This window comes from Ceratotherium simum, chromosome 3, assembly GCF_057802395.1.
Source record: "Ceratotherium simum simum isolate JZ-2026a chromosome 3, ASM5780239v1, whole genome shotgun sequence".
NCBI classification, from domain to species: domain Eukaryota; kingdom Metazoa; phylum Chordata; class Mammalia; order Perissodactyla; family Rhinocerotidae; genus Ceratotherium; species Ceratotherium simum.
Genome location: NC_141902.1, coordinates 37,655,395 through 37,665,234, shown reverse-complemented (window position 1 = coordinate 37,665,234; position 9,840 = coordinate 37,655,395).

The window sequence follows — 9,840 nt, the reverse complement described above, 5'->3', positions numbered from 1 at the left end:
CTTATGTTCATTTTGAGGGGAGCCAATGGCACAGCTGCCAAGAGCTGAGTTCTGGTCTCCAGACCCAGCTACACCTCTGTGGCCTCACCCTGAGCACGACCCCTAATTTCCCTGGGCCTCATGTGTACAACAGGAGAAGCACCTGCCTGTTTTACTCCTCTGGTTGAAGATCTAGTGAGATGAAGGATATGTGAGCTTGTTTCTTAAACTGTAAAGTGTTCTACAAAATAGTAGGGCTGGTTTTCATTTTGGAACACTACCATCACCTTCACAGAAACACACAATCTTGCCATGCAGTAGATATGGCTGACTGATTGCCCCTGCCTTCACCATTCTCCTTCCTTCTTCCACCCCACAGCCTCCAGCCACAGTACTTACCTGGATCCATCTTTATGGGGCAAGCACAGAGAGTGACAAATGGAACACCTGTGATTCAACAGTTAAAGTTTAGTTAACTATAATCTAAATATCAATCTCTCCTTTATCCCTCCCAGGGATGTATACACACAGCCCCTTCAAGGGATAAAGGCATGAAACTACTCCCTCTGGCTTAGCTTGATACCCAGTAGATGCCAGGCATGGGTGTTGAATGGACACAGCAGGTTCACCTACATGGCAGGTAGACAGAGATATGAAAGCATCATGCTCTAGCCCCTGAACCCCATACCCTCACAGTTGACCCCCAGAACCACCCCCAGACTCACAATCATGTATGAATTCAGTTCTACTTGGGTCAAGTTCAATAATGTTAATTATTCATGTTGTGTGCCAATCATGTGCCAGGTCATGGTACCCAGTCCCTATACATACTTGTCCCTGTGTAGACACCTGGCATAAAGCTGGGAGAGGGAGGCTTGGTGAGATCAGTGCACCCAGAGCATGGAAAAGCAGGATGGGGTTGGTAGGTAGTGGCCTCTGGGGGATCCAGGGGACCCTAAGACATTTGCCCCTGTAGCAGAAGTGAATGGAAAGCCTTCCAGGCTCCTAGCTGCTTATTCCTGTCTCCTCCCACCAGGATTGGAAGTTGGTGGGAGGCTTAGGGTCCGAGCCAATTTGTCATCTGCCAATAAGTGTGCTCTCATCGGATGGAGCTGCTGAGGTGCCCTGGGGCTAAGGCTGGCTTTGTCTGGCTTGGGGCTGGCATATAGGTCATAATGGACAACCCCAGAATGGGCCCAGTGCACACACAGTACATTCATTTTTTTCTGACCCACAAATCAGAATGTAGTGTGTGACATAAGGACCAAATACTTGCCAGCAGGGCTCTCTGGTACTCATATGGTTGCTGGACATACTAGCACAAATGTTCACAAACACACACATCCCTAATACAACAGCCCTAGCCCCTTGCAAGGCAGGCCTCCTGCACCTCTTGAGCCACTCATATTTGTTGGCTTCTACTACAAATGTTCAGCTGAGGTCAGCCTCTGAGCTATGCCCATGGTCCTTCCTGCCTCCTCATCCTTCCCCTTAGTGAGTGATGAGTCTGGAAGAGACCCCTGGGGCTGGGCTTGGGGGAGGGAGCAGCAAAAAAACCTTAGGGCCAGGATCTGGCTTGCAAGAAGGAGAAAAGATAGGCCTTGGAAAAAAACCAAACAATCCAATTAAAAAATGGACAGAGGATCTGAATAGACATTTTTCCAAAGAAGACATCAAAATGGAAACGGGTACATGAAAAGATGCTCAACATCACTATCATCAGGGAAATGAAAATCAAAACCACAATGAGATATCGCTTCACATCTGTTAAAATGGCTATTATCAAAAAGACAAGAAATAAGTTGGCAAAGATGTGGAGAAAAGGGAACAACCATTGTGCATTGTTGGGAATGTAAATTGGTACAGCCAATATGGAAAACAGTATGCAGGTTCCTCAAAAAGTTAAATGTAAAACTACCATGTGATCCAGCAATTCCAGTGCTGGGTATTTATCCAAAGAAAATGAAAACACTAACTGGAAAAGATATCTGCACCCCCATGTTTATTGCAGCATTATTTACAATAGCCAAGACATGGAAGCGACCTAAGTGTTCACTGATGGAAGAACGGATAAAGAAAATGTGGTGTATATATATATAATGGAATATTATTCAGTCATAAAAAGGAAGGAAATCTTGCCATTTGCGACAACATGGATGGATCTTGAGGGCATTATGCTGAGTGAAATAAGTCAGACAAAGAAAGACAAATACCGTATGATCTCACATATGTGGAATCTAAAAAAAACAAAACAAAACAAAACAAAACAAAACACCAAAACAACCAAAAAAATGACCTTATAGATACAAAGAACAAATTAGTGGTTGCCAGAGGCGGGGGTGGGGGGTGTGGTGTGAAATGGTTGAAGGGGATCAAAAGGTACAAATTGTTGTACACCTGAAGCTAATATAATGTTATATGTCAATTAAACCTCAATTAAAAAAAAAAGACAGGCCTTAGACTGTCTCTCTCCAGTTCAGGCCAAGGTGCTTGAGGGACAAGAGTTGGTGGCTCTGAAAAGGAACTAATGCAATCCCTTCAACCCTCAGCGAAACCCCTCTGCCTAGCATGGGGCAGGGGGTATAAATTCAATTATAACTCAAGTAGAGAGCGGAGGCACAGGGGCTCGGCCCAGGAGTGGGGACAGGGAGGTGGGGAGGCATGTACGCAGATACACGGATGCATAATACACAGACCCACATAGCACTCATGAGAGACACAGACCCACAAACGCAGATGCGTGACACCCACACAAAGAGACCCAGAGGCACAGGTACCAATTTGGTACACATACACACATACCCAGAGAGACCACGACCACACAGACCCACAAGACACTCCCACAGAGAGCCCCTCCTGTCCTCTGCCCACAGCCAGCAGAGGCAGACCCTTACCTGAGAGTGCAGAGCGGGGGCAGGAGGAAGTGTGAGGCTCCGTCTGTCCTCAGGAGTATTTGTATAGGATAGGGTGGGGCTCAGATGGACCAAGTGTACTGGGAGGGTCAGGGGCAGAGGGTGTGGGGCATGACATGACGGAGGATGAGCTAATCTTTATCTGGGCAAAGAGCAGCTGGAAGCAGGATGTGTGGGTGGGAGGTGGGGAGTAGGTGGGGGAGTGGGGAACAACCCATTACCCGATCCATCTGGTAACAAGATGCCATAGAACCAAGGCGGAGGTCCCAAACCCTGGCAAAGCTGTTCAGCACCCAGGGGTGCGGCTCTAAATATTGGTAGAGCTCCTACTGAATGCCAGGCCATGAGGTGCTTCACACACTTTAGTTAACCCACTGACTCCTACAAAATGGGTAGGATTGTCACTTCTGTGCATGGGTGGAGGATGAAATAGTGACTCTAGTGGAGGGACCTGGTGGAATCCTTGCCCTGGGTACCAAGCCCCAGGCCAGGGAGCTAGCGTAGGAGTGGAAATCGAACAAGTTAGGAAGGGGACTTTCGGAAGAGAATGTAGACAAGTGGGAAGGTTTTGAAGTCCAGGCTGCCAGCTTGCTGTGCACTCAGCAAGCCCCTATGGTCTCGCCCCACTCACCCCTTTGGCCTCTGACATGTGCCTTTGCTCTGTGTGCTCCAGCCATGCTGGCCTCCCCTTGTCCCCTGAAGACAGACCAGGTGCCCCTGTCACAACCTCTCCTTTCTCCCTGGATCCCTTCTTCTTTGTTTTTTTTTTGTGAGGAAGATCAGCCCTGAGCTAACATCTGCCATTCCTCCTCTTTTTGCTGAGGAAGACTGGGCCTGAGCTAAAATCCGTGCCCATCTTCTTCCACTTTATGTAGGACACTGCCACAGCATGGCCTGACAAGCTGTGCGTCGGTGCGTGCCCGGGATCCCAACCCAGGCCTCCAGCAGCGGAGCGCGCACACTTAACCGCTATGCCACGGGGCCAGGGCCGGGCCTGTGGATCCCTTCTTCTAAAGTCTCCTGTTCTCACCGGACTGCGTGCTCACCTTTGTGGTCCCAGGGACTGGCCTTAGCAGTCCTCCTGGCACTCAGCAGGTGCCCAACAAATATCTGGTGAATGAATGAAGGTTGGAGTGCAGTTATTGTTGGGAAAAAATAAAAATATTATATAACATTTTTGGGTAACAGAAATGGCCTCCATTTCTGTGGTTTATATTTTGTGTTTATTTTTCTTTTTTTTACATATTTTTAAAAATTATTATTTTTTTTCTGGAAAAAGAAGAAGGAGGAGGTGCTCTTCCATGATTGTAGCTCGTGCTGCCCACCTTGGGCTAACAATGCTGGGCAACACCGAGGCCAAGACTCCCACCCTCAGCTAGGGAGAGGGGCTCGGTCGGCCCCTGCTTCCATCAGGGAGAACAAGAGCCACATGGAATCAAAAGGATGCATGAGAGAGCCAAGGAAACAGCCACTGTCTCCAGGTTTTCCTGTAAGAAGCCCGGATGAACTAGCTGCACCTGAACTGCATTGAATTCGTTTGTAAAAGGTAAAAAACCTGAAAGAAATGAAAACAGGTCCTCACAAAGGTTTATAGTTGAATGTTCACTGTCGCTTTGTTTGGAATAGCTAAAAATTGGGAACTTCTCAAGTGTCCATCAATAGAAGGATGAATAAACACAGGGGGTAGTGCATGCATTCGATGGAATACCACTGAACAGGAAAAAGAAACGAACTACTGATATACTCTAAAACATGACCGAATCTCAAAATACCTGCTGGGTGAAGGAAGCAAGGCATAAAGAATACATACTGTATAACTCTGTCTGTAAAATTCTAGAAAATGTGAACTAATTGATAATGAAAGCAGATCCGTGGTTGTCTGGGGATATCATGGTGGGAATGGGTATGGGGTGGAAGGAGATATTAGAAAGGGACAGGGGGCCGGCCCCATGGCTTAGCGGTTGAGTGCGCGTGCTCCGCTACTGGCAGCCCGGGTTTGGATCCCGGGTGCACACCGGTCCACTGCTTGTCCGGCCATGCTGAGGCAGCGTCCCACATACAGCAACTAGCAGGATGTGCAACTACGACATACAACTATCTACTGGGGCTTTGGGGAGAAAAAGGGAAAAAAAAATAAAAGGAGGAGGATTGGCAATAGATGTTAGCTCAGGGCTGGTCTTCCTCACAAAAAAAAAAGAAAGGGACACAAGGTGACCTTTGGGTTTGATAGATATGTTCATTATCTTGATTGTGGTTATAATTTTATGGAGTATACATACGGCAACTCATCAAATTGCACAATTTGTGCATTTTATGGTATGTCAATTTGGCCTCAATTAGAGCTATAAAAACAGAAGTAATATAACCACACCAGAAAACGATTTGAAAAATGGAGAGAAGGAAAAAGAGTGATTCTCTTTTCTTTCCATGGTAGACAGGAAAGTATTTCTGTGTGTCAGGTCCTTTTACAGTATCGATTATCTCATATCAGCTCTCAGAGGTAGATGTTATTATCTTCCCCTCTTTTATAGATTAAAAAGGCCAGGATTCAGAGAAGTCAAGAAACTTGCCTGCAGTCACACAGCCTGTGTGTAGTTAGTCCCAATCGGACTGTCTGAGTCTAGAGCCTGGGTCCCTTCTCCACCTTACATTATCTCTCCTTTCAAGAATGCTCTTCCGAAAAATTCTAGCCTGCTTTGGTAACATTATGGGCAAAGGACTTTGGCTCCTGCCTAGGTAGGGAGTTATTAATCCACCATGCATACATTTGCTGTGAGCCTTCCAGGAGCCAGGGCTCAGAGGATGGCGAGGTTTGCGGGGGGGGCTGGGGGGGTGGGGGGGCAGATGTCCACAGGGACATTTACAAAGGTGTGGTGCTGGGGGCGCTACCAGCCCCCAGCCTGCACTGAGCGAATGGCACTGCCTGTGCCCCCCACGCCCTGCTCTCACCAGCTCCAGGTTAAGGCAGGCAGGCGGTGGGAGGCACGGAGGCCTGGGGCAGAAGAGGTAGACCCATACTGATGGGGTGTACAGAGAAACCAGGGCACTCTGAGCAGCATGGGTGGGGCCGGGAAGCCTGTGGGAGGTGAGGAGGATTCCCACAGCAGTGGTGGGCATGTCATCGGAGTCAATTTATAGCAGAATCTGAGGTTCATGGATTCTCCCCTCCCCAATCGTAAGATGTTGCGGGCGAGCAGAGCCTCTGTGTCCCCTCTCCCCTTTGGCCCTGTGCCTTACAGATAATAAGCGCTCACCACGTGTTTGGACTTACTGCCTGGCTGAGAGGTGGCTCTTCCCTACCAGAAAGCCACTGAGTGGAGAAGAAAGGAGCTTTGGGGAGCAGGAAGAGACATTCCTGGGGTGAGAGGCTGGGCTCAGAGAGAGGAGAGGTGGAAGGGAATCTCCTGGAGTAGCAGTAGAGGCCGTGGGCGGGGGCGTTGGAGAGGGTGTGGACTGATAGTCAAGGCCATAAGGCAGGATGTCCCTCTCTGTGACCCCCAACCCCTGTCAACAAGCCAGCAAGGCACCCTGCTCCTGGGCTGTGGGGTGGAGAGGGAGGCAGGCCAGCCAGGCACCTTTACACGGTTTGGGTGGACAGGTCCGACCCTGGGCATGGGCTGGAGAGAGTGCTGCAGGGATGGGGCATCAGCCTCAGTGATTCAGGGGAGGTGCAGTGGGGAGACCTGCACCCCACCATGGGGACTCCTGGGCAGGTCACTGACCCCGATCTTCAAAGAGAAGGGAATAACTCCTGCCCTGGCTAATTCGGATTTCAAAGCCTGACGAGATCAAATGACACCACTTGTGTGAGGGCTTTGGCAGTGATACATGTGAGTGCAAGGTGTTATTAGTATTAACAGTATCAGCACTAATGACCTATTTGACTTCCTGGCCTCATCCTTCCTTCCCTTGCTCACACTGGGATCTTCTTGTGGACAGGTCACCACCTTTGGCCTCTGACATCACTCAAGTATTTCACTGACAAGCTCCTGAGAGCTTCCCTCCCTGCCCCAGCCTCTTGCAACACCCTCCTCCCCACTAAGGCCACCAAACATCCAGGTTTGCCTAGGACTGAGAGGTTTCCAGACACAGGACTTTCAGTGCTAATATGGGGTCAGGTCCAGGCAAACCAGGACAATTGGTCACCCTACCTCCCTCCCCACCCCCAGGCTGCTTCCTCTCCCCTGTGGTGATCATGGTGTCTCTTGCCTGGCATGTCAACAGCTCTCTCTCACTCTGGTTGCCCTCTCCCGCCTCGAAGCCTCTAGGCCAGGAGACGCCAACCAGAGAGGGGGCATATCATGCCTGGCCATTCCAAAGGCCCTTCCCTCTTCTCAGAGGGATGCCTGCTTTCACCAATTCCTCAGCCTTCTCTTGTCTTTTTTTTTTTTGTGAGGAAGACCAGCCCTGAGGTAACATCCAATGCCAATCCTCCTCTTTTTTGCTGAAGAACCCTGGCCCTGGGCTAACATCCGTGCCCATCTTCCTCTACTTTATACGAGACGCTGCCACAGCATGGCTTAACAAGTGGTGCGTCGGTGCACACCCGGGATCCGAACCGGCGAACCCTGGGCCGCTACAGCGGAGCGCGCGCACTTGACCGCTTGCGCCATGGGGACGGCCTCTCTCTTGTCTTTTTATCTTTTCTTTTTCTATCCTTTTCTCCACCCCTCAGAACTGGGCCAGACCTTCTCCCTACCCCTGGAGGGTGGGACCCACCCACACCTCACCCCCATGAGAGACCCCTGTGATGAGCTTCAAGGGGGACAGCCTGTCTGTCCCATGCCAGCCTTCCTGCCTCTCTGCCTACCCAGAGGAAGCAGCACCCTGGGCACATGCAGGCAAACCCGGCCTGCTCCCCACATCCACGAGGATCCCCAGGTCTGAGTCCGTGATGCTGTCTTGGCTCCTCCCCTCTCCACTGTCCCTCCCCACCTCACGCCTAAGGCTCTAGGCCTCCTGAAGGTCTCCTGCTCCCCCCTCCCTGGACACCCCTCCCCTGCCCTGCCTGGCCCAGACTCCTCCCTCCAGGATCTGGACACAGCCTCCTACCTGTGCACTCTCCTTGCCATCTCACCCGGTTGACCCGTTCTGGCTTCAGCTTCCTAAGCCACTGCGTGGGCTCCACAGCCCCTGCTGTAAAACCTTCAGCGAGCCCCTCTGGACTACATTACCCCCTCAGTCTGCCCTTCAGTGACCTCCCAGTCTGGTCTGTACCTTCCTAACCTAATGTTCTCTTGCTGGTAAAAGCCACCGCCACTTCCGGTGCTGCCTCTCTCAGGCTTTCATGGAATGCCTTCTCACCACCATTCCCTTGAAGCTCATCTGGAAGACTCCTTGGTCGGCAGAGCCCTATGTCACCCTGGTCTCAGACTAACGTGGCCTGGTGTTGGCAAGTGCCTCCGAGGTGAAGCCTGGGTCTTCCCCTCCTTGTCCCCTCACTGCCTTGGGCAGGTGAAGCACACAGCAGGTGCCCTGCTAATGTCATGGGCAGGCCCTGACAGGGGCAGCTCTGGGCTGGGGGTCGAGGTGAGGGTCCTGGGAAAAACACTGTGAGTCCCCTTTGCACCCACCATGGAGAAGAGAACCCCAAACAAGGGAGACCCCAGGGGTTCAGTTCCACACCCCTCTGTGAGTTCACCTCCCACTGCTGGGCCTGGATCTGGAAAGCTCGTGAAGCCCCAGCCCTGGGTGTGCCCTGGAGAGCAGAATGGAGGGGTGGGTCTCCTTCTGCCTCCCACCCTGCTCTGGCCTGTGTGTTCTTGGGAGAGGCAGGGCCAGACTTTGTCCTTGGCAGCTGGAGCCTGCCCAGGGCTGGTCCCTCCAGCCCCACCTCATGCCCTGTGAGGCCCCAGGGCCTCACCCAGGGCCCACCAGGGCCCACCCAGGGCCAGGCCTGGCCTGACCGGAGATGCCTGCACATTGACCTCTAGTCAGTAGGAGTCAGGAGAGCAGTTTCTCGAGCCAGGAATGGCCATGGCAGGGAGGGGGAGGAGCGGGCTTATAGGAAAGGAACACTAGGCTTTAAGCCACCCTCTGGCCCCTTCCCATTTGGAAGGTCTGGAAGGTCACCTGCCTAGTAGCTGGGCTATCAGCAATCTAGCCTTGCCCACCCGCTTCCTCAACACTCATCCACTAACCCAGAGCTGGTGCAACCGGTACCAGTGACCTCTAAGGGCTCAGCCCCAGCCAAGAAGAAGGGTTCTCGGGCGGTGGGACGTTAGCCTGGAACTGGGCCTGGAGGGATCCAGAGCAGGTGAAGCACAGGGCCTGCTTCCAGGACAGCCGGAGAGAGATGGCAGCCAGGGCCTGGGACTTCACAGTGGACAGGGTATGGGGGAGGTGAGCAGGCAGGAAGGACTTCCTGGAGGGTGTGGGGCAGGAGCCCGGCCTTGCAGGATTTGCTGGGCAGGAAACAACATGAAGGGAAGCACCGAGGGTGCTGAGGGGGTGCCATCTCCCTGATCAGGTCACAAACAGTCCCCAGAGCCCAGAGGTCTTCAATGTGTTCAGGCCCCAGCGGGATGGTGGGAGGCAGCCTTTGGGGCCCCTCGAAGGATGCTGTGGTGGTGGCACCCAGATGGTGGCTATCATGGTTACCTGAGGCAAGAAGAAAACTATTCTGAGCTTTACTCTGGGTCACACGTTGCTCCAGATACGATGTTACCGTATTATTTCATTTCATCTGCCAATAACTGGGTAACGTAGGTGAGATAGATAGGTGGCTCAGTAGACATGAGCGGGGGGTCATAGCTGGAGACCTTGCTGCATCAGTGGAGCGTCTTACTGGCATCCAAACATGAGTTGGGGACTCACAGCTGGAGACCTTGCTACATCAAAGAAACGAGTTGCTGGCATCCCACAAGATGCAGATAAAGGGGAACTGAGACCCGCCTGGCGCTGCCACCGGAGACCTTCAACCATGACGATAAAGATAACAAGTGCACAA